General features: G+C 39.7%; 1 long non-coding RNA gene across 2 annotated transcripts; it reads right to left on the minus strand.

Annotated features, from left to right (window-relative positions):
- Positions 1-5,758: 5,758 nt before the first annotated feature.
- LOC149918002 (uncharacterized) lies at positions 5,759-20,403 on the minus strand. Of its 2 annotated transcripts, none has more exons than XR_016466273.1 (4): positions 20,300-20,403; positions 6,966-7,070; positions 6,739-6,833; positions 5,759-6,611 (listed from the first exon to the last, which is right to left on the minus strand). It is a non-coding gene; the product is annotated as an uncharacterized LOC149918002 (long non-coding RNA). The 2 variants fall into 2 exon arrangements; XR_016466274.1 differs by lacking the exon at positions 20,300-20,403 and adding an exon at positions 14,335-14,369.
- Positions 20,404-23,244: the final 2,841 nt, after the last annotated feature.

The following is a 23,244-nucleotide window of genomic DNA, read 5'->3' on the forward strand; positions in this document are numbered from 1 at the left end:
CTCATATAAGCTTGGAAACAAATGTTCTGTCTTTTCTGTTGTTGTTTTCTCCTCTTCTCTACTGCTCGTGACTTATATGCTTTATTAATTCCTTGATGAAGGCAACTTCTTTATTGTCAGAATTTGTCATTGATGCTGCGGCTCTCCCTCCTTGCAGTAGCAGTACAAGGGTCATCACAGCAGCCAGGCATGGGGGATGCTGCTTGGCTGCATACTTCTGGATGTCCTTAAACTTGCAATAAAGCCTGTGAGCTTCGTCTCCATCACAGGAACACAAGGAAAATTGGTCATAAGCTCACTAGTGCCTGGGCACTAGTTGAAACGTAGTAAAGGCCCACTGTGACAAGCAAGAAATAGGTGAGATCCAATACCACCAGGGCTATTTCTGCCAGCTCAGCTTTATCATCATAGTGATGCTATAAAGCCTACCCCAACCAAAGTGGCTTTTGGGAAACTGACAGGTGGGAGTAAAAAAAACCAACTAAACAAACATCTGGGAGACCAAATGTGGGGCTCAGATCAAGCTACGAAGGTTAAATCCAAAGCAGTAACCATGACCTAGCTTAAGAACATCAGAATCTGGAAGCTCCATCAGCAAGGACTGAGCATGGTTCTGCAACACAGAGACCTGCACAAATGCTGGCAGTCTGTCAGGCTTAAGCCAAGTCAAGGCCCACTACTGAGACCCCCTCAGGTGGTCATTCCTGTCGATATCCTATAGCATGCTCAGTACTTCTTGTCACAAAAGGACTTTTCAATAAATACAACTGCAGCACTCCTAAAACACAGACACAGGGAGGTGACACCCTTAGACAGCAGGCTTAGACAGCAGTGGAGCAGCTGTAATTCCCAGCTAAGGAACAAGCAAACCACTTCATTTCCTCTTCCCCTTGGAGGCCTTACAGCTCACCAGATTCCCGACCATGTTTCACCTGGGCACCTAATCAAACAAACTCTGCATGAAATAAGGGCTGACTGAGAAACATGTCAAAACCTGCAACTCTATGTAAGATAGAAGTTCTTATAAAATTGTTTGCCAAATAAGCTCAAGTGAGCCAGAAGCACTCACTCCTAGCCAAAGCCCTCAAAGCAAGTTTGCAAGCTGAAAAAAAAAAAACTTTTAGGACTCTTGGAACAGAAGAAGAGGGAAATGGTATTCACATTTATGTAATTCATAATCCCAACAGTGGGAATGCTAATGCCTTTGACTGATTGCAACAATTGCTCTTTGAAAGCAAAAAGATCCCCAGACCTGAGGACACTACACAGAGCAAATGAAGCATTCTGTAATCTCAACTACGACTTGAGAAAGCTATCAGGTACATGCTCCACCTAGAGTACCTGCATAATTGCTTTTCTGTGTAGGGCTACACTTAAATCCATGCTATTTTTTATGAAATAACCTTTGTTTCACCTTTACCTTAAGGAACACGTTCTGCTTCATTTATTTTTTAAGAGAAATGATTTTCTACAAATGGCTAAAAACATTATCAGAGTGTTTTCACTAATTTTTCTGATTTGCTATTTATAAAGCATACAGGACTTAAAAATAACATTTCATTAACATATAACACGAAGACCGTCTGTCTGTCAACACAACACCTCTGAACACATTCACAGAATGGTTTGGATTCAAAGGGACCTCAAAGCCCACCCAGTCCCAACCCCTGCCAAGGGTTTCCCCCCACCAGATCAGGCTACCCAGGGCCCCATCCAGCCTGGACACGAGCACCTGCAGCAACAAGGCACCCACAGCTTCACTGGGAAACCTCCCTAGACACCGGATACTTTCAGTTGATGCTGGCCTCAAGTTATTTGTTCCCCTCTTCCTGCCCATGGTGGGAGCAGAAAAGTGCCTGCCTCACCCTGTGAGCATCCCACTGCAACACGCAGACCACCTCCTTTTCAGTGCTCCAAAGGTGAGCTTCATTTGCAGTTATGTGTACATGTGCAAGTAGCACTGAGAATTGCATCCTTGTTGATCCCTCTCAGGAGGAGCTGGTGCAGCAAATATGGGCCATTAGGCCTTCATCCTGCAAATCATGTAAGCAGTCCCTTAACTGTAAGTATATGATTAGTCCCATGGAGAAAATGCTTACTCACTTCTTCTGTAGTAGGTCTAGAACTTAAGGTCAGATTTAAGCAGGTCCATGTATATTTGGATTAGTAGGCAAAATAGCATATTATGTCCACAGAGTTCACACTTTTCTGCCATTGATAATCTCTTTAGTTCTTTGAAACAGTCACAAGTATATTCCTTTCTGAACACTAGATCTGGAGGTTTTAAACCTATGCCATCCTTCAGTAAGTCTTGTACAAGAAATGCACTAATATATATTTTAATGCTAAGATGCTTAATTGGATTCTCCCGAAAGTTTTGTGTATGAGCTGGGAGGAATGGTCTCCCAGACACCTGCAACCAGACTCCAAAAATAAAGTGCCATGCAGAAGCACAAGGAGCATTTTTCAGTGCTATTTGGCTGGGCGTCAGCAGTAAAGCAAACTGAACATTCAGATAAACCAAATGTTTGCATTCATGCACCATGGCTCCTACAAGCTTCTCCTACTACAAAGCATGCTTTCAGGAATAAGGCTATTGATGCAACTTCGCTGGCTGCCCCACACAGGTTCCAGTTGCACCCATGCCCTGGGGATCAGAATGGGGGGTGGCAGGGGTGACTGTGGTGACTGCCTGCATCTGACACTATCTGCCTCCCCATCCCCTCACCAAAATACAGAAAAGGGAGAAAAAGAGAGAATAACTGCTAAAACATGGGCTGCACTCAGAAATTACTTTTTTTTTCCCCCCACGTAATATACACTGGAATCTCCAGTAAATGGAGTGTATAATTCTTTGTGAAACTGACAGAGTTAACAGAAAAACAAAAAAAATCAAACAAAGTGGTACAGGCACACATAGGCACGTGTGCCTATCTCTGTGTTTATTGTGCTTAGACACATACGGAAAATGTGATTTCTTTCTTCCAGTTAATTGTATGCCTTCCCCTAGCATCCTATTTCTGTACATTCAAAAGCTCATTTTTCAATTAAAAACACAAATTTAGTTATTTATTTCAAATGACAGAGTCACAGCAGACTTGCGGTAGGCTGCTGGAGTGCAATTACCCAATTCCACCAGTCCCTTTTCTTTTTGGATGGCAGTCACAGACTCCAGATGCCAATGTACTGAGGCTAATTTTTTCCATCAGCAACATCCAGCTTTTTGGCAGGCTGCTCCAGCATTTCTGCTGGCTGCCTCAGAGCACTTCAATGGCACTGTTCTTTGCATATTGCCTAGGAAGCTGATTTACCTGGGTGGTATTTTAATCAGCCTTTTGCCTTAGCCATACATTTTATGCAATGGCTTCCTACCAATAAACATACCTGTGAGTTATCTTCTCATTAGTTTTCCACAAAGGTATGTTCTTATTTGTAGCCAGGAGCTGGAGCACTGTGCTAAAATGTTATTTTTCAATTCACAGTCTCCTGTGGTCAGAAACCCAGGGTATGAGAACTCCTGTAGTCCTGGGCTGAAGAGCAAAAGAAGCTGGCCAATTCCCCTCAACTCACCAGCCAAACTGGAAGTGAAAAGGTTTCAGACAGATCCCAATTTCAAATTGCATTTACTTGTTTCATCAGCAGAATACTTCACCGAAAAGTGCTTTTCAAGTTGACTAAAATGTTCTGCACAATTCAAAGCTTTAAGAACAAGCCAATTTCAAGGTGGAAAATTGTTAAGAAAAATATATTTTTTTCCCCTAATTTGATTAGCAAATGTTAAAAACAGGCAATAAGGAAAAAGATTGATTTCTACTTTTTTTTTTTTTTCTGTCCAGAAACATTGATGGAATTTTATATGAATTTACAAGGAAGTTTACTTACATTGAAACTCCAATATTTTAAATAAAGCATAGAATCATAAAGGTTAGAAAGATCAATAAGACTGTCCAGTCTGACCATCAGCCCATGCTTCTGATAGCTCTAAATCATGTCCCTCAGTGCCATATCTACCCTTTTCTTGAACACCTGCAGGGACTCCACCACCTCCCTGGGCAATCTGTTCTAAAGCCACACTGCTCTTCCTGAGAAGACATTTTTCCTAATATTCAACTTGAACCTCTCCTAGTGCAACTTAAGGCCATTCCCTCTGTCTTATCACTTACTCAGAAGAAAAGGCTGACTTCCACCTCACCACAACCTCTCTTCAGGCAGTTGTGGAGAGCAATAACGTCTCCTGAGCCTCTTCTTCTCCAGACAGAAGAACCCCAGCTCCCTCAGCCTCTCCTTGTAATATCATTGAATTCATATCAAAGTATAAACTTGATATTAAAAGATCATAACTAACTATGTACATAGACACGTGGCTCTAGATTGAAGTGTTAGACATCCTTAGCTGCAGGTCTAAGTCAGATATCAAGGAAAACAAGGTAGCTGCTCGCTGAATGCAGCCTGCCTGAGGAGGACAGATGCCCAACAGTGGGTTGGCCCAAGAAGCCCTGGCTGGGAAAGGCTGTTTGTGCCAGGGCATTTCCTCCTGTGCAATTTCTTCTGCTGTCTTAACTGGTTTCAGTGGTGTGAGCACTCATGAGAGCCATGCCTGCTTCTTCTGGAGCTGGTGACATACCATGCCAGGGGCAATAAGAACATTTCATTCCTGTCCGTGGAGCCTTTCTCCCTTTCTCCTGCCATTCCCAACGATGACTAGCGGATGGGGAATGGAGACGAGTCATTAAAATGCATTTGTCCATTTTGTCACCAATGCCAAATAGGACTGGAACAATCCATAATTTTTACTTTAACAGAGAGCAGGCTGTCTGTAGGAGGAACTGAAGTCTCCTTCTGGCCTTTAGTGGTGATTTAATTCTCTGTCCTGGGCTGTGCTTGATCTAGCCAACGCCTGGGCTCCTTCCCTTTACCAGCTGCACAAGAAGCCTGGCACCAGCCTGAGGCACCTCCTGAAAATTTCGCTGCACTGTCGAATATGACTTTTCCTGACCTCCTTTGCTTCTCTGACCTCTGGAGTACTTTGCAATCTCATTTTCCATTAAGCTCTCCATTAAACTCAGCTGTGCTCTGTCCTGCAGATACAGATTGAAGTCTGGCTTTCCTCTGCTTGCATGGCTTGATGCTTGGAAAGTGGTCAGTGAGTCAAGAATGGTGCTAGTGAAGCGATTTGTTGCCTTTGAGAAATCCACTGAATTTCTAAATAATGGTTTTCTTTCTTTTTATGGATGAAAAATGGACAAAATATAAAAATAATAGCACTGAGTGTATATGAACACATGTTAAGTGTTCAACATGTAAAGCCCACAGTATCACATCCTCACAAAGTTTTCCTGCTGCAAACCAATACTTTCTAACATCACTCAGTGTCAGGGACCAGGAGATTTGACCCGTAAATTGACTGCTTACTTTTAAAAATATTTCTGTAACCTGGGAATCATTCATCTATGACTTTGGCATAGAAGCAATTAATCAATCATATTCCGCTGGATAATTGTATGTACTGACCTTGGTGAGATCATTATTTCCTTACCTCTTGCTAAGCTAATGTCATTATTTGGTTGCTTGGTTCTTACTTTAGCTTTAAAATAGCGTTTTTTCCTTTATTAAAAAACTCTCCTATCTCATGTACTTTCTGTCCAACAGAAGATTTGAAACAGTCCTTTTTCAATAGGAAGAAATGTATCATCACCGTTTCTCAGTGCTCAGTAAGAAAAGTGGCCTTGTCAGGAAGGAGTAGTGACTGTGTGATAGATGATGGAGTTTTCAGAGGCTGTTTAATACACAAACTTAACAGTAAACAAATTCAGTAAATAATGAGTAGTTGAGTTAGAGCATTTTTGCTGGAGACAACAAGCATGAAAATCAAGATGAATACATTGCTTCAATTTCACAGACAATATAAATTAGAAACAGGCTGCATGCATTCTGTTTTAACTTATAGAATAAAATGTTTTCATTGTCTAAAAACTAGGTTTATTTTCAGTAACATTCAAACCCTATTTTTCTTCCTGATAGCTATTTCCCTGAAATTTTCAGGAGTAGGGAGTAGCTATCTTAAATATAGCCAATAAGTTTTGTTACTTCACTGGCTGTGAGACAGCAAACAACAATGTTCTTGCTATTAATTGATAGCTAGAGAAAGGATGCAATGGATCACCTCAGGCACCTCAAATCAATCTTCTTTCAAAACATTTGTTTTGAAAACGTAATTTTGCAAGTGATTGATGAGAAGAAAATTGGCTGCAGTGTTTTCTGCCACATTGATCAGAAGTGTCCATCTTTTGATGCCCATGAGACCGATCTCAATGTTTGGTGGCTTTTCCAGATGTACTTCTCCAAAATGTACCAGCCCATACCCAAAGGTGGACCCAATTGACACTACCATGAAAGTGACAGCTCAGTGTATTTTCCAAGGCAAGAAACAAGTAAGTGGAAGCCTCACTTCATTGTTGCTTTCAGAACTGACCCGATTTGTGGCTTCTTATCTCTCTGCCTCCTACCATTACTCAGCTCCACACTCCTTGCTGGACAACTGCTAAGCACCAGCCCAAGGGTCTTCCCTCAGTCCTTCCTCAGTCCTTCTGTGCCCCGACACTGTAGGAGAACTCAAAAAAAAGAGATGTAAAATTAGCTGAGCTGAACCAAAAGTGGCCCAAACACACAAAGCAGCAACCACATTCTTAGAACAGGAAATATCTACAGAATAAGTACCCCCATGGACATAAAACATACAGAGGAAAGAAGAGCACATCTCAACGCTGAGAAGAGGAAGAGAGTGTGAGGATGAGGTCACCCCGAAAGACAAGCAAGGAGATGGGATTCCAAGTCTGAAAAGGAGAAAAGAGATAAAGCTTCGGTTGTGAGCAAGTAAAACCAGAAATCTAGTAAGAATTGTAAAATATTTAAATAAAAATGTCAGTAGAGGAGAGAGCCCAGAAGCCTGATAAAAATTAACTCACGATTTGCACACTTTACTGTGCTGCTCTCCTTAGCCGGTGCACGAACCCAGTTCCCATGGGGAAAACTCACTCTTAAGGTGCAAAAATACTGCAAATAGTCTTGGTCTGGATAAAAGCAGAGGAAACAGACAATCCTTGATTAGCCAGAAAATTTACAACAGAAATGATGTGCAAATCACACGTTACTTCTACTGTGGCAACAAAAGCAGGACACATGTGCTGATACCTCCACATAGGGACTTTGAAATAAAACTCTAGTTCTCATTTCTCTATTAAAAAAATATACATGGGAAGCAAGGTTTCGTTGTTGCTGTCCTGGGACTTCTATATATAGGTTAGGCATTGGTTGTGAAGTCTTCTTCAGGAATTGTCTTATTTACTAGCATTTTCCAACTTTGCAATGGATTGAGCACAACAGAGGTGAGCAGATAGCTATTCAAAATTGCACTTCATGGCAAACTGGTTAAAGTCACATCTCCTGATCAAAATGGGGCATGTAAAGCATTGTATGGGTAGAATAAAACCCCAAAGGCTAAATATGAAGGGCAAAATATTTAATGACAACAAACAAGCCAGGTCACAAAACAAAACTAGCTGCCTCCTACCATCTGTTTAGCTCTTAGACCCCTCTATCAGCATGGCTATACTGCATGACTGTAACAGAGGACTGACAGTATTGGTTTAAAATGAGAATACATTTTTCTGCAGTAAATGGAAACTAACTGAGAGGAACTTCATTTCTGCTCTCAGCCCAGGGATTTGTCTTGGCCACTAACATTAACTCATTCTCATGTATGGGCATGTGTTGCTGGCATAGATGATAACGTATTGATTTTGTCTGTTCTTTTAAAGATTGAAACGTCTTCCTTTGATTTTGCACTTTTCAATGGACTGAAACTTATGCTTTGGAATATGTTTTCCTCCATGCCCAAGGAAGCAGATGTTCTCAGGAAGTCCTACACGGTGCAGCAGGAGGTGTCAAGATCTGCTCAGCCCTGCTAACATCCTCAGTCACAGGCTGAGATGCATTAGAAAGTCACTGGCCACCACAGTCCGTGTTTTTTCAGAGACTGGACACTTAATGTAAGAAACCTTGCAAAAAACTGGTGTGCGCACTTTTCCTTTCTTCAAATGCTGTGGAAAATCCTTCCACAAACATCAAATCTCTACCTTGAAGGCTTGCCTTCAATTTACAGATGAAAGCACACATTTGTGTGCTTATCATTTGGAGATGAGGGGATGGCATTGCTAAGACCCCTTTTCAGCAATGCCAGGATGTCATTTGTGCCAGTTAACATGGGCTTCCCACAAGTAAAGATACTAAACCTTCAGCAACATAGCCACAACTGCTTCCTTTTCTTACAGTTTTTGACTCTAGAACCCTTTAAAGTATTTGTCAGTATCTGCAGTACATAAACTGCTGATCCAATATTTTAGCTTTTAAACCACATGACACTAATATCAGTTTTAATAATTCACTAGTGGTTATACGGAAATATTCCCAAACTTGCACATCACCCAGAATATTTCATTTTTAATGCCATGAATAGAAAAAAACCTTTTCCCACACCATGCTTAATTAAATAATGAAACACGCACCAGCTGTTAACTTGAGGAAAACCAGACATATAAAGAGGATCAAAAAGATTAGCATAGTTTAAAGAAAACAGGTTAGCACAATTTATCCACACAGTTTATCACATGTCTCAGTGGACACCAAACCCGCAACGGAGCACACTGTGATGTTGGTACTTCTCTCCCACAAATCTGCTGCTGGCTACAGGACATGGGATGGTTCCTATGATCTTCTCCACCAGCCTAGGAAGCCATGAGTGTGCTGAAACTTCCTGTGGCTGCTGCTGGAACAAAGCTATAATGCTTTGGGAGGAAATGCCCAAGGCATTTGAGCTGTGCCCTGAAGAGCAGATGCCCTTCGCTCCTTCTTGCAGCGTACATTCCAGCTCCAGTAGCTGTCCCAGATTAAGACTGGGCTAGATGTGCACAAAGGTGCAAAGAGCACAACCGTCTCTGCAAAGCCAGATACTATCATCATCCCTCCACTCTAGGACTACTGATGAATGTTTACACTCATAGCCCTGACTCTTCTTTAGCAGAAGCTGTCATTTTTTCATCTGAGATCACCTAGCTGAAGTGTTTTGCCAGTAAATTTTTGGCACCCCTCTTTGTGAGGAATACCAGACACAGTAAACAGCTTGCTGCATCTACATTTTTAAATAACTGACAGCTCCATTTTGTTAATTTGTAGAAAGACACTGATGTATCTGGCAGTTCCTTGAGAGATGCCTCTGTGCTTGAACAGCAGCATCTGACGAAAGAGCAGACTTCTAGATGCAATATTTTTGCTTTTTAAAATGCTGTTTCTCTTCCCAAACTCTTCACAGTCTACCTTCAGATTTCTAAGGCTGTCCATCATCATAGAAAAAAATAATCACAGCACTTTGTTTAAATTACTGTAATCCACTAGGACCTATGATCTGTCATGTTTCTTTTTTGAGGAAAAACTGGTTGAGAGAAACTGGACCAAGAGAACAACTGGATGGGGAGCAGCAATATTGACAAGAAGGCCAGAGACGAGTTTTGTGAACAGCAGCTCAGAAGGCCTAGGAGATTTTGCTGTTTCCCAAGGAGAAGCACTCTCTATGCTTGCCTTTTCTCTTCAGGGTTCTTGTTCCCTACCAGACCCTTGTGACCGCACTGTCACACAGCGCAGCTATTGTGGTGGCTCAGAGACTGAAACTCAACCTCCAGATGTAGCTGGGAGTTAGTTCATCAATGTCAGGGGAGACCTGGAGCCAGCTGAAGGACTTGAATGTTGGCCCCATGCACTGGCTATGTGGAAAAGTCACGCAGTTACATGCTGTAATCCTGAACAGCCCATTCAATGGTCAAATATCCAGATAGCTTGTTGGGCTCCAGGGCAACAAACAAAAGCAGGATGAAAACAGTAATTTTGCAGATCACTAGATGCGTTCCATGCTTCTAAAAGTTGGACCACTTGGATTAAACTGCCTAACTCAATTATTTTTTAGGGAAAGAAGGGGAAAAATAACCTTGAAGTCTGCAGTTTATTATCACATCCTAAGACCTTTCTCAGATTTTTGATCAGATGGAACAAACGGCCAAGAGGGAATATCATTCCTTGGTGGGGTCCTTCTCTAGTTTTATATAACAGATGAATAAATTTACTTGGCTTGTTTGTAATGTTCTGTTGACTAGAGAATGGTAACTTTTTTCAAAGAAACATTTTTCCTCTGAAAAATGCTGATTTAAATCCACCAAATTTCTCTGTATTCTGGCTCTTTTTTTTTTTTTTTTTTTTTTTTTTTGCCAGAAGCATTCAAACATATCAGAAGAGTTTAAATATTTTGATTTTTCATTAAAATGAAGTGCTTTGATTCATGCTGTACTCAGAACCTTTTAAAAGTAAGTTTTATAAAAGCTTTTATTCATCTCTCAAATTCATTTTTGGTGGTGGTTTTACAATGACTCAATTCACTGAATCTTCTTCAGCTCTTTCTTTAATTTTTTGGGGCTGGGGGGAGGTGGGGGGGTTAGGGGGGGAGGTTCTGCCAAAATGAAAAGCTTATTGTCTTAGCATTTCTCCATTCAGGCAGTTGGGGACAATTATTTGTCCTGTTAACTGCAGTGTTAGAAACGCCTTAGTAGTGGGATTTGCAGCTATGAAGCCGCAACCTAAACCAGATGAATCACAAGAGGAGAGTTGAAAGGCCAAGTGGTAACACTCAAAGCAGGGAGCTTATGATCACTGCATAGTGCAGGGGTGACTGCTCAAAGTTTTCCAGGAGTTGAGTCTACTTTTACCTGCACGAGATGACTTGCATGTCTAGAACTTCTTTTATCTCATTAAACATCTTGTACACAAAGCTTTCTTAATGCTGTCTTGGCTATACTTCTCACGCCAGCAGAGGCAGCCTCTCACTTGTCAAATAGGGTCAAGCTACTGCTTCCTATTAGTGCTTCCACAGTGAAATTCAGCAATTTCCTTGGTTTAAAGGCCCTGATCAGCAGTTTACAGAGCAAAGCTCCCTTTCATTAAACTTCTCTCGTCTGAAGAAATCTGCATTTTTTGATGTTCACTGGCACAACTTCAGCAGAAGGAAACAAGTATGACATATGCTTAATTGAGCATCACTTAATGCCGTAGAGCTGTAATGCTCTTATCGATCACCTCTATCCACCCTAATTTCAACACACTCTTGACTAGTAAGTGCCAGAAAAGGACCACATTTGCACAGCAGTCACCATACCAAGTACAAACACAAGAGCGTCCGCACACCGTATACCATCTCCTTGATTACAGATGTAAGGCTGAAGGCTCAACTCACCTTTTTAGCCAAAGCACTGTACAAGGAGCTTGAGTTTGCCCACTAAGCCACCACCATTCCCAGCTCTTTCTCTGCATCACTCTGTGCTACGACAAAAGAGGCCAATGCTGTGCTAAGATGAGTGCCATGCTGGAGAAGAAAGTGTCCGTAACATGCATGTCCCTTGACTACTAATCTTTGGGTAAACTGGAGTTTTAGGTTTCAGGCCATTAATTAAAGACAGGAAACTACATTTGCCCAAGATCTGATTTTGTTCATTTCATTGACTAGGTCATAAAGACTTTCCATTCTTAAGTCAAAACTAAAATACAGGGGGGAGAAAAAAGTAGTACACTTTCCAGGGCCCAAGGACCTCACATCAGTACAGAAATAATTCACACCGTCTACAAATCTATCAAATTAAATTGGAAAATTCTCATTTCCCTCACCTTAATAAATCTGTCTTAGTCCTTGTGAACTGGCATTATGCACTTTACTACTGTTTAATTCCCTCTTGATTCACACCTCAGCCTTTTCCCAGTGTTTTGTTCAGCCAGGCCAACAAGCCCACAGTGATGACGCCAGCTGTCTCCACTTCAATATTGACTTAATATTTACATTTATATGAGTCACTTGGGACATTCATTTGTCATTGAAGACATAAAACTCACCCACATTTAAAAGGCCAGTCCATTCTCAGGTAGCACTCTCAAAACTCCTGAAATATAATTATTTAGACCTGTGGTTTAACCTACAGGACTACTGCATTAATGGCAGGCAATTTGCCATCAACCAGGATAAAAGCATCGCCTACTTACCTCTTCTATCTGTCAGCTACTGTGTTTGCTTGACATTAACTTCAGTGCTAAGTCTTTCTGCTTGGCTTCATCCACTGCGGCTAACCCAGTGGGATTAACAACTCAGAGTCATTCAACGCTGAAGCCAGCCACAAACTGAAGAACCAGCCCCAGCTCCCTGTCTTCACACAGCCGCCTTGGGAAGGCAGGATGCTTCTACAACCACCCTGATTAGGAAGTCCTGAGAAGTCCTTGTATCCACCAACCTCCAGAGCACATGGGGCATTGCACTGAGAAGCTGGGAGGGCTAAATTCTTCTTTCTCCATGAAACTCAGGACAAGGCAGCCAAAATTCAATCTTGTTGTAGGAATTTTCTCTTCACCTAGCTTTGTTTTGCTCACCAAGAGTTGAGGGTACTGGATAAAAGGTTCATCTAATACAGCAACTCTAGTTTTTCCAGAAGACGCTTCCAAACTCCAGCCATTTGTGGCCAAAGGATTTTGAGCCAGAAGAAATGTCATTCACAAACAAATGTCAATGAACACAACCCCTGGTGGACTTCTTTTTCCACAAATATATGATGCAGGAAGTTTCTAAATTTTTGAAATACAATACATGTTTTTAAACTTAAAAACAAAGTAAGACATTAGTTTGGAGACCATTTGTTTCATTGATAAGCAAAATGATTATTGGAACGTCTTTATGTTAGGAGCCAACCAGTTACACAAGCAAAATGAATCCAATTAAAAGCCCATTTTTCTTCCAGCCACAGTTTTTGGAAACATTCATTGTTCAGGCTGGAGTTTTCCATGCCTAGAGTGATTTATTTTTTCATATCCCCTTAAAGTTGAAGCAAAATCCTTGCAAACATTTTTAGGTTATGGGAGAGTGATTCTAACCAAACTTTCTTCATAAGAGCTACAGTAAAGACAGATGAAGCTTTAAACTTGGCCATAACTGATCAATGAAAATTAGTGTTCTTGCATGTTTTGAAAGGAATTTACTTCAGCAAGGCTGCAACTTCTAAAAACATTGTCCCATCTTCTCATGGCTAAGATGATCTCCACAGGTGGACTTACCACAGAGTTCAATGTATCCATTTCAAAAAGATTATCATCTTGCTGTAGAAACTGCAACTCAGTTAAGTCAACACATGAAACAATTACCCTGTTTTTTTGGGTGTGGATCTCTGAAATTTCACCACTGCTTTTTTGGAGTACTCCCTTTAATGGAGGCTACCTCTGATCAGCGTTGTACTTGAAACAACATAAGAAATTGTATAAGAACACATTCAGCAAAGCGTAGTCCAGACAAAAAACAATCCCAACTTCACTCGTTTCCTAAGAGTTGTCCTGAAATATCTCCTTATAGCTAGGTACCACTCACTTGTACATCCTTTTTTTTTTTTTCTTTACAGGCTTCTAATACTGTTTAAAAGGCTTTGCTGCTTGCATTTATGTTCAAGAAAATCTTGTGAAGCAATTTCCACCAGGTCAATAGACAAATCTTCAAAATAAGATTCCTCTTCTGGGAATCATTTCCTTGGACAACTAATTACACATGATTTTTTTTTTTTTTTTTTTTTTTTTTTTTTTTTTACATAACTTAAATGCAACTTAAAAATAAAAACATTTTCACTAATCTGAAAACTGCTATGGTGATTTCCCCCTATTTTTGAAGTCTTTATTTAGAGAACATGTAAGAGATTACTACCTTTAATTTCTGCACTAGCTAGGAAATGCTGTTTTCCAGTCAGCAATGCTTAAATTGTAGATGATTAAAACTTACTGTACATAGGTCGCTCCAAAAGTAGTGCCTACTATTTATTTCCATATAAACTACAGCAGATACAAAGAGCACATTTGACAGAGCAAATTCTCAGCTATAAAACACTATTTTGCAACATAGGCACCACCACGAGCTAAGCATTTTCATCAGCAGTGAAAAGGAGCCTGCATGCTGCACTTGTAAAAAAAAAAAAATCTGCACCAGTGGAAGTGATCCACTGTGTTGATGAAGGTCAACGCATTTTGTGCATGAAAAAATTCAGTGCCACACCTTTGCTTCATGCACACTTCCATGTCAGACACCATTTTGTCAGACTGCCCCTCTGCTGCCATCTGTCACACAGCGACAACACGTAAGGGAGGTTCAACTTTTACTGCCATACCATCAACATCCACCCCTGACATTATGGCCCAACAGAATACAATAAGAGGCATTACTTTTGGAGCAGCCCTTGCACATGCTTCCTCTCCCCTCAAGCTCATCTGTTCTTCTAGAACAATCTGTTTTGTCCTTCATGAAAGCTCACAATGCCACATTCTGGGCTCCTTCAAAAAATAAAGCGCTTATGAAAGATTTGGCAGGTAACAGCACACGGAAGATTATACAAGAGCATAATGCTACAATTACTTTCAATACTTAAATACACTCTCATGGATGACTGCGAGCAGATTTGAGTCTACAGAAAATTTCTTCAATTCTGTGAAATCTAAGTTTCAACCATTTTACAAGTTACAAAGATGCAGCTATAATTGCATAAAACCTGCTAACATAAATACAAATAGACAACCCATAACAACTCCTATTTCTTCTGGAATTCCAAACTACTTTCCCTATTAACTTCAGTCTGGCACGTTGCTGAAATATCTGGTACAAAATAAGCAAGCAACTTCTGTGTACTTTCCAAAACATCCCACAGATCCTTTAATATTAGAGTTAATCAATCTCTAATTATTAGCACAGGAAAGACTGGAATACACTGAAGCACCTCGGCAAGAACCAAGCCAAACCTGAGAGAAAAGCCAACTTTAAAATCCTTTGGCAATGTAATACAGCAGTTTGCATTAGGAACCATAAGTTACCTTTGCTTTTATGGGCAACTACTCCCACTGGCCAACTTCTTAATTTTTGTCACTTGCCACTTTGAACCTGCGTTAAATGGTTTTACAGTAACTGGGCAGGATTGTAAGCAGCGAGATGCAGAAGAAAGAATTTATCTTCAGAGGCTCTCTCATTCTGATGGGTTGCCTTTGATCCCACGAATACTGGATTGATGCTTTCAAGTCAGTCCTAGCAGTGGGTGGATCACCTCAGGAGCCACTGGAGAACAAAGTACATTCCAAAGAGAGAAACAGTAGGACCTGGCTTAGAGTTCCAAGCTGCAATTCAGGGACTTGACCAAAAAAAGAAACCTGACCCTTGAGCCAAGCCATCTGACAACCACAGAATTTGGGACAGCATTCAGCTCGCTTTTTTTTTTTTTTTTTAGTATTTCTTCATCCAGCCTCCAGCTTTCTCCTGGAGAGATCATCAGGTTTGCTCTTCAGCAGCCACTGTCAAACAGAGTTATTCCCTGAACTGTACTGTTTTGCCTGTGCTTTGTGAAAATGGCAGGAACTATTTAACATTTATGAAAAAGCAACAGAGAAAACTGCTCTTCAGGGTAGCTTAAATACTGACAGTGCTTTTACAGTGCTGAAATACTTGAGGAATCGGAAGACAAAAAAGTGAGAAAAGCATTTAGACCACCTACAATAAAAGAAAGGGAAGGAAATTAAGGAAGTTAAAGAATTATTTTTCCTTTGGTGAAGGCCAGCAGGGAATTCTTTAAATTCTTCAAACTACACTGAGCTACACCGTCTAGAACTAAATGTGAAACCAAACAAGATTTTAGCACATGCCTCCAGAGGCATTTCAACCACAGCCAGTTTCTGCTGCCATAGCACCCTTCCCTCAGCATCTTCACAGTGTCTTGTTAAAGTTACTTCTGATTCATAAACCTTAGCTTCTAATTAGTGGGTTTCATGAAAATAAGCTACAGATTTTTTTGCAGAAGGAAGCATAAACTGATGTAGTTTTCATATTGTAAGCAATCTTCCATGTATCTGAGAGAACGATCCTATGTGAGAACTCCTACTGAAGCCCCGGGGAAAATTGGATTCAATTGAATTATTCCCAAATGGCTAAATTCAGTTTCATTTTTGCAGGTATTAAAAAAGAGGGAAATGTTATAGGTGCTAGATACTAGAGACCAACAAGAGTGGGACTTTCCTGTGCCTCACCACTGAAACAGGCCTGATTTGAAAGGAGTCTGAGGAAAGGGACAGTTCTTATTGTTTGTACTGCAGCATTCCACCCAGAAGGGAAATCCATTGGAAAAAGAGACACTGAAGGCACCAGCAAACTATTCAAAACAAGAAAGCTAGCAGAGAAAGTTCCTGGAGAGGAGATAGTACTGTTTTTTTGAAGTGTTTCCTCCAGAATTTCCACAAAACTGCCACACAATACTATTCAGATTTTAGGTTAACCATAAGCACATAACATCCAGAGATCTGACTAGTCTTTGAGCTACAGATGACACTACAGACTTTCAGCAAGGAACTTGGGATCCAGATGGTTTCATTGGTGCAGGATTTGAATGAGACAGACCCTTGTCCCTGCAAGTAGGGCACCATTTTCCCCCTGAAACACCAACTTTCCAGCCCAGGATTATCTGGATCATAGCATAAGGCATTCTCTTTAATCTTTCTGTCTCACACTTCTGTTTTTCCCCCCGTCAAAAACCTTCCCTGCCCACTCCACAAACCCCAGTTCCAGTTAGTATTTCGCTGCAGAACAACCCTTCTGTGAGTACACAGCTGATGGAATTATGCAGCACGGAAGACAGCTGATACACAGAAAGCTAAGCTGTGTTGGAGATATAACTTTTTTTTTTTTTAATCATAGCCGGATTTGCAGCAGGATTTCTGTGCTGGACTAGCGCACTGACTCACCAAAAAAAATACTATTTTACCTTGTTCTCTGGTTGCTTAACCTGTATTTTGCTCTGTTAATCCTTTTGTGCTGCATTATTAAAAAAAATAATAAATCCTCCCCTCCTCAGTGGTTTTTAACAGTTGCCTTAAAAAAAAAAAAATACTCCAATCAAAAGAAGGGAACATTTCTTTCCACACAAGAACTATAGATCTCCCCTTCAAAATTACCTTGCTCCAAACAAAAGTTACTAATAAGCTTAATGACTGTCCTAGGTTGCAAACAAGACATTTAAATCCATTAAAAATCAGAAAGCTCTTCCACCCAAGTCTCCAAGGTAAACATCTCTTCATGGTTATCAGGAAATATTCCCCTTTAAGCACCATCTCAAAAATTCTGCAGATCATTTTTAGAGGTTTCTAACTGCATTATTTATAAGTTTCTTTCCTCTCAGAATTCTTTATAGTTGGAATTGTAGTGTTAGTAGAGTTCAGTTTTAGCTACAGAGACAAAAATAGAAACAATAAAACTTTAAAACTTACTGAAATGTTTTATGAATAAGCTGCCGTAAGATATCAAGCATCTATGGAGCACACTGTGGTGTGAAATACTCAAAAATGATTTATTGCTGCTTGTTGGAGATGACCTACATAATCTAAAATTGATAAGATTACTGTAATGTAACATTTAATGGAAAACTCTGCTTTCAGCCATCTGACTACTGCTCACCCGTGTTCCATTTCTAAAACAATTCTGGCAGAAATAGATACTATGCAAGAGAACAGAGGTAGGGCAAACAGAAGAGGAAAAAGATGTAGAATCATACAATGAAATGCTTAAATAAAAGGTGCCTGCCTTTAAATTGCTGCGAGTTATTTATTAAATGCTATAATCTCTGTCACATTTCAAAACACCCTGATGAAAATTCAAACAAAATATTTAAGTATTTGAATTCCCAGCCATTTTTGAAACAGCTCTATTGATCCAAAATTTACATCAAGAAATGGCAGTTCTAGGTAGCTTAATGGATTAAACAGAGTTCTGTGTTACAGTGCCTCTAAGAGTACTGACATCTGTGCCAATTCACACCATCTTGGACACCACTATCTCAGCACATTCTCTTTTAGATTTGTATTCCTGTTTTATGTAACTTTCTTGAATGATGCTCTTTTTTTTGTGCAAAGCAAGGCAAGTTCTTTCTTCAAACAGAACTGTGTGAGACACTAACAATTCAAGCATTGATCGTATCTTTCTGGTTTGTACAACTGAAGTAACATGAAGAGCCTCTACCACTGTTTAGGAATAAGAATTACTCAGTTTGTAAGCGAGAAGATGTTACTGAGAGAACACAGACGAGGGTAAGTATAGATGAATAAACAGCCAGGATTTTTTTTTTTTTTTTTTTCAAGAATCAGAACTACTTGAAAATAACTCAAACTTATAAATATTAACTTGCAACTTTTTGCTGTTTTACAAGAATACTGGAATAACAATTGGATTCACTTCAAGATGTTAAAAAAATAGGTTCAGAAGAGAGCCACCAAAATTAGCAAGGAACTACAGGGATTCAATCATGATGTGAAAGTAGAGAAAAATCCATATTTTTAGCAGATAAAAGAGATTAAAATAAGAGTTGCTTTATGGTGAGCAAAAATACCAGAAATTCAGTTGCTCTTTAATCAAGAGCAGAACAAGGTATTACAAAAAAAGAATAATAGGAAAATGAAGTTTAACAAATTCAAAAATTAAATTAATCCAAATTTCCTCTAATAAAATGATCAAGCTCTATTCCAACCAATCTTGCTTGCATCACTGTTTTTATTGGAAAACAAAGATATCCACCAGTGATCTCACACTTCCCTGTTTAAAGTCACCCTCTGCTGCCCCTCCTGTGGTGAGCTCCCCACTGCACTGTTCATATGGCACAGCGGTCTGCAGTGAGTGTATGATGTTGTAACTCTAGAATAAATCCTTAGTTGACACTGTGTCGAATACTTTTCTGAAACTCAAACACATGAATTCTATTGAATATATTTACCGAGTTATCTTCTGAAAGACTGTGGGTTCGGTATGTTAACTACTTTGGAAACCCATGCACAATCGTAGTATCGTGATTCTAATCTTCAGAAGATAACTAAACAGAGATTGGATGTGCAAAACAATTTATTTTCCCCTTATTTGCTAAGGAAACTCCATCAATACTGTCTAGTGGCATTCTCTCATCCCTTCCTTGAAACTTCAAATAGCATGCCTCCCTATGCTACTGGGCATGGAATTTCACACATTCACACGTATAGTCTTCCTCTATCCTAAGGCAAGGACTATTCTTTCCCTCCTGTTTGATCATGTTAAAATCTGAGATACGCTCCCACCTTATGCGTACCATTTCGTTCCCTGCCCTTACTATTTGCTCCAGCCTGTCAATCTTCCATGGTCAACATCACTAGCTTTACTACAAATTAAGGTCGAACATGCTTTTACTTAAGCCAGGGGTCATAATTATTTATTTATTTATTTATTTATTTATTTAATCTCTTCCTGATTCCCAGTGGTCCTATTTCTTTTCTTCCTTCTGGTGAGTAAAGAATCTTTGGCAGTTTGTTGTAATTTTCTCCAGGCCATCCACTTATTTTTGCAGTCCTTTGTGCCCTTCAAAACACAAACAATCCTTACTGGAGAACCAATTTCCTTTCCCTAGATAATCTTCACTATCCAGACAGTCACAGAGAATATTCACATCTTTGGCCTGACAAATGCTAAACTTCCTCTTTCTTTGAGACAGCAGTCTGAATGCTGTCAGAATACTGTTCCAATGTCTTCACCTCTTATCTCTGAAAGTTTGTTCTTTGAAGTCAGTAATCCTTGAATATATCTTACATAGTAGGGAGCAGTAGGGAGCCTGATCAAAGCTATTTGGAGCAGTGTAGCTATGACAGTGTGATGTTCCACTTCAGCTAATAACTTTGAGTAAGTTAGCTGGAGCAAAGGATGCAGCAGCACAACTCGAGACATTTAGATCAGCTCATTCAGAACTAATTTTGTTCTCTCTGCTGGCTAGATACTGTTAAGCAGACCATTTTAGTTGTAGACTCATTTCTTCCTTTGATCCGAATAGTTTTTTTTAACTTGAACATACTAACTCATGATCATAGATACAAGCTTGTTTTGTTTACTACAGTCTAGTGTTCTATAATGTCCTAGTCACTTACCAGAATAAAAACTCATTACACAGATTCACAGAATTACAGGGGTCTTTGCAGGTCATCTTGCCCAACCTCTCTGCTAAAGCACTTTCCCTACAGTAGGTTGCATTGTAACGTTATCATTACTAAAAATGAAGTGCTGTATCACGGGACCGGTACATACTCCCTAGTACTCCTGACTATCATAGGACTTAGAATCATAGAATATCCTGAGATAGAAGGCACTCACAAGGATAGAGTCCAACTCCTGGCTCCACACAGCCTTTCATCTTCTTCAAGTAGTTAATATTGCAGGCAAGCAGAAGGACTGGATGTGCCTTTAACTCCATCTAAAGTTTTAAAATTTAATAATTAAGATGTTCTCTTTACTTCATCATTTAATTTTTATGTTACTTACAGTAAACACATTTCCCTGATGCTTTTTGTTTGTATCATATAAATTAAGTAGCTATATTTATGTCATAAAAATCTCTTAAACTCCATACAGAAACTGTTAATAGAGGGTTTTCTGTTACTCTACCTCCATTGTGTAATTATAATGATAGAACATATCACATTGGTTTAATACAAAACACTAGCAACTTGATTTCACACCTTAACTGACCGGGGATGGAGGGGGAATCAGAACCTCCCATTTTCAGTTATCAAAACAAAGTTACAAGAAACATATGAGGGATGAAAATCACGCACGTTGGAATGGAAAAATTCTGGAAAGAAACTGTGGGAGTTCAAACATGTCATTGATCCAGTACAGTGGATATTCAACAATTAAGTTACATGTAGTTTTCTGCCATTTTGCTGCCAGAGAACCGAGTAGGCAGCTGAAACCTCTTATCTATTTCCATCCAGTGAATATGTAGTCAGCCAATGGCACAAGTCGTTCCAAAAGCATCACAGAAGCCAAAAATTCAGGCTGCAAAAGTTGCATGACTATTCAGGTAAGCCTAAAAACAAGACTGAAATCAAACGCATTCACTTCTCAAAACAATTAAAAAGAAACCAAAACACTAACACCAACCAACAATCCATTCAAACTCCAATACTTCTCCTGCTCCTGTCATGTTAACAGTTGCTAGCGTAATTTTGAAGACTAATTCCACCCAGCACTGGCCTCAGGTAAAGTGCTTATGGTATAAAGACAAACAAAGGAATTGCTATGGGAAGGCATGCTTATTCCATAATTTAAATAAAAGCAGTAGCAAATCAGGCAACAGAATATATTTTACATAGCAGTAGAATGTTGAAACAGTAAAGCGACCTCTTCTTTATAGACCTTCTCAGGCTCGTGTAAAAGGCACTCCAATGTAAGTATATAAAGCAAGGCTTGCATCAATCACCACAAAGCACAGGTACCTCCTCTCCAAATCTCCTCTGTCACATGCTGGTTCTACTCTCTTTTCCAGGATCTTGATTTCCCTTTTTTCCAATACTCCTTCCTGCTGCTTTACAGCCCTGTACACCAGGGAGCCCACTCTCCACTACCAGGGACTCTTATTAGAGTATCAGGAAGACACACACGTTGTCCATTTCTTCCAGGTGTATTTTTTATTTAGGCCCGTTGAAATCAGTGGAAGTCTTATGGTGTTGGATCAGAACCCAGCATTTTAAAATCTTTTGAAATTAAGTGAATCCTACAGTTTGTTTGAACAGAGCTGCTGGAAACTTGCCTCTGCCCAGCTAAACAAGGCTCAATGCAGGAATTTGGAGGTCAGTGCAAGCAGGCTTGATTCACTACTTGTTTCTTTCAGATATGGCACCAGTAAAGCCATTTTATAAACTCTATTGAATTTCCCATCTGAAAGTTTTCAACCAAAGCAGTGGGCACCTATAGGTAATGGCTAGATATTCCTCCAAACTGTGCTGGTGAGTAGGCATCACCTATAACCATTCTCAAGTGCTGCTTTATGCAACATCTATTTCTGGCTGGCCAGCTCTTACAGCACACAGCTCAGCTTCCATTTTCTAAGATTTATGACAGCTTTCCGTAAGCAATTTACATGGAGTTTTAGGGCAGGCAACTCAGGTTCAGTTAAATACTCTGTGCTTCAGAAGTGTTTAATATAAGATTATTTTCAAGTGGATAAGGTTACATAGACAGAGCTGATATTTTAAAATGTAGTTTTATGGTGTTGCAAGAGCCTTTGTTTTTAACATATTAGAGATTTGAGTTTTCTAACTGTAATGAGACTTTCAACTACAGTTTTGAATACTGCAGTGTATCATCTCAGTCTTCTACCACATGACTTGCATTTTCATGCATGTTGTTTGGCATCTAATGCTTCATCAGGCATAAGACTTGTTTGGGACAGTCAAACAAACAAACAATAAAGAAACTTTGATTCATGTGACTATCGTTAGCTGAAGGATTTGGTATCTTTTTCTACCTTGCTAAAGTAGCACATATAGTTCAAGAAATAGAACCATTTCACAATTCTAGAGCAGCCTGATGCCTTCCTGCATTCTTTATAGATGGCCCTCTATTACATTTCGTACACTTTAGAAGAAAAGCATCTGCTTTTTTTTGTATGAATAATAGCCCTAGCTGCAAAGTAAAGTGCAAGTCTAAATCAGAAGGTTCTATCAATTTTCTTTTCTGTCAGGCCCCTTCTTTTGTCTAGATATCCATGTTTTTTCCAATGTTTTAAAAATATTTTTTGTGTTTATGGTAGAGTTTTCAAAGCCAGCAAGAGGATTTGTACGCCAGACTGCAGATCTATTTAATATGATCTGAACATACAAAACCACACTCAGACTGAACACATATTGTATACATGATGATGAACAGCTAGCAGAACTAACAGCTACATAAGACCCAGAAGGGCTCAATTTGATTTTGCAACACCTTAGTTATTCCAGCCAAATCATCAACAGTTAACTGAGACACATATTGCCACAGTGGGTTGGTTGTTGCGCCAGATAATAGAGACAAAAAGTTGCAAAGCCACTTCATCCTCAGAGTATGCTAAATTCTAAACATAAACCTCCCGCTACAGAATATTCCATTACAGTCACAAGTGCCTCCTATTCCAATTAATGTTTTTACTGGATTTTAGGGAAAAATCACTCTCCATGCTTACCAATTCCGAGCCAGTTCCCTCTTTTACAATGATCCCTCCACGTTCTTCCATCGCAGGTCTGGTTTTCAAGGAGTGATGCAGTCCACATACATTGGCA

The sequence above is a fragment of the Phasianus colchicus genome, chromosome 4, assembly GCF_987193195.1.
Source record: "Phasianus colchicus chromosome 4, bPhaCol1.hap1.1, whole genome shotgun sequence".
Taxonomy (NCBI): domain Eukaryota; kingdom Metazoa; phylum Chordata; class Aves; order Galliformes; family Phasianidae; genus Phasianus; species Phasianus colchicus.